The sequence below is a fragment of the Limulus polyphemus genome, unplaced genomic scaffold (genome assembly GCF_000517525.1).
Source record: "Limulus polyphemus unplaced genomic scaffold, Limulus_polyphemus-2.1.2 Scaffold4490, whole genome shotgun sequence".
In the NCBI taxonomy this organism is placed as follows: Eukaryota; Metazoa; Arthropoda; class Merostomata; order Xiphosura; family Limulidae; genus Limulus; species Limulus polyphemus.
The window spans coordinates 1647-4580 of record NW_013670100.1 but is presented as its reverse complement, the minus strand read 5'-3'; positions in this window follow the sequence as shown (position 1 = coordinate 4580).

Below are 2934 nucleotides of genomic sequence, written 5' to 3'. Positions count from 1 at the left end.
AAAAGTTTAAATATGACTGAATACTATAGATGGAGTAAGAATTAGACTTATGTAATAGTAAATATACATAGGTTTAATATTTTTATAGTTTGTCTTTTCAGTTCGTTTCATTTTTGACTTTGAAAATACTTGTGTTTGAAAGCTACAGAAATTTTCTCAATGAAAAGAGGTCAGATAACTAATAAATGGGTTGATTGGGTATGAAAGAAAACTTTATCACAAGCTTAACTCAGTAATAAATGTAAAACATTTGGAGAAGTTGTTGTGATCATCAGGTACAGGTAGTTTACTTAGACACATGAAGAGATATACACAACATGAAACAAAGTCACAACTTGGATTTAATAAAGGTATCTTGTTGATATCTCGTTCTTTGTTTAAAATAATGGTGTTTTTACTTTTCAATAGACTTAATATGGTTTATTGAGTTGTAATTTTTAAACATGAGCTTTTTTATTTGTTTACTAAATAAGGTTAGATAAGTTTACTGTTTGGTGGCATGGTCAGTATAGAAGGCAAGAGCAAAATATTCTTATGCCTGAAATCTTTATTGGGTATTATTTTTATGTTAATGTTATTCAAATAATATATAATCATGTTTTTTTAATAACATTGTTAATCGTGTTGGTGAATAGTGATAGTAAAAGTTCAATATGTCTTCATTTTATTCACGGTAGATTAGTGTAGGATTAAAAACAAAAATTTAATAGTGACATAATATTTAACTGACATTAGTTATTCATTCGCCAAGTATTATATTTGTGTGCTTGTATGGATGTGCCAGTAGGAGGTGTGCATGTACTAATCGATTAATGAGCCCATCAGAAGATTAACAAAATTCCACTAATTGCAAAGCTCTAGTTATGGTGTAGATTTTTAGTTCCAAGTTTAGTAGCTGATATATGATTTTGATGTTGCCATGGAATTTGTACCTAACGTCATACCTTTATTTAAGCAGGACTGCCTTTGGTAGGAAAAATTGGCACTATTTTTCAAGGATATAATATTGAGCCATGGATTGTTATGTTATAACATGTTAATCTTGTAGAACAGTTCTTGCTTCTATTTTATGCACGAGTGCACATAGTTAGCATCAGAGTTGGAGAATAACAAAGTAACATTACTTTGTTGCACTGCATAAGTAACTTTTCTGGGACTTAGTGTTATTTAAGTACTCTAAAAAAAGAAATTATCTACTTATACTCCACTACATTTCTTTTATAAAACTGTCTTTACATTTGAAAAAAATGTGGAGAAAATCACACTGGTTGCCATGGTGATAAGTTTTGTTTACATCAATCAGAGAACACCTACTCTTTCAAATAAGACAATCACAAGTGGTATTTCCTGTGCTGCTAAGCAGGGAAAAACACAGCCATTTTACATCTAGTTTTGACTGTGATATCTTCATCCCACTGTGACCATTATGTCTGACACAAATAATCATCCATGGCCTTATTAGAAAGACTTATTTTCACTGAAAACAGTAGGGGGAATACAGTGAAGTTGCAGCATGTGAGCATTTGTTTAGTTCTGCATGGCTTTTGTTCACACTGAGACGAGCTAATCTGTCTAGTAGAAACTTTGAAAATCCGTTGCTGCTGAAGCTAAATAATAAGTGGAGTTTGTGAAGAGCTGAACAATAATACTGATTGTTTTAATAAAAATAAAAGTTTGTTGAGTTTATATTTGGTAGTGTCTTTTACTTGTGAATTTAAATTGAATGTTGGTTATTTTTGATAATGATATCATTGCTTGTATTTAGTTGATACTTTTCACCTTATTGTTATTTAAGTACTGTATATATTTGTTACTTTTTACTCGAGTGAATATTTTCTAAAGTAACAGTACTTTTACTCAAGTAAATATTTTCAGTACTTTACCCATCACTGAAATTAGCATGTTGTATAGTTTACTAATTGCTGCTTGCAAGATTATAAAGTTAACCCTCTTGCTTAGGGCGTGATCAATGTGACCGAGTTCTTATCCACAAAGTAACCATCAGAGTTTCCATACTATAGCTTTTACTATGGTAGGTGTATCTTCATAAAATTTGGTAAGATTTCAGGAAACATTACGAGTCTTGTACACAAAAATCAGGTTTTTTAATGAAGTGTTTTCACTAGAATCTTTTCAATGAATATATGGAGTCAAATGTGTTGCCTACTCCGAGTGCAAAGTGATTTTCTTGTTAAAATTAAAAACTAGGCCACGCGACTCGCAATCTGCGGGTTCAAATCCCCGTCACACCAAATATGCTCGCACTTTCAGCCGTGGGGGCATTATAATGTGACGGTCAATCCCACTATTCGTTGGTAATAGAGTAGACCAAGACTTGGCGGTGGGTGGTGATGACTAGCTGCCTTCCCTCTAGTCTTACACTGCTAAATTAGGAACGGCTAGCACAGATAGCCCTTGTGTAGCTCTGCGCGAAATTCAAAACAAACACAGGAAACTATGGTTATTTATCCAAAATAGCTTACAGTTTGCAAGTCTACATTTGTTTATTGTTAATTTTATTGTTTTGTTGCTCTTTGAACTGTGTCTAATAATGACACCACACAAGTTGTAAATCACTTGGTGAGGATGAAGCTCAAGTTACCATATCGAATTATGTAGTGCACGAGCTACTCGTGACTGTCTTATGAAAATTTTTATAATTTTTCATCAACTTACCTAATGTAACTTAAGTTTCTAATTTTTACATTTTAATTACTTTTATAATAATAAGAAAATACCAATGAAAAACAAGAAATGTAGTACTTACCTGTGTTCTCTAGTTTTTTTTGTCGCTGTCAATGAAATTTAAGCCTAGTTTGTTATACTAATAGCACTACTACACTTAATAATTTTCATTTAATTAAATAATGCACCTAAGAATACAGAATACTAACATGCACAAAGCAAACAATGTCCTATAACTATCATTTTTAT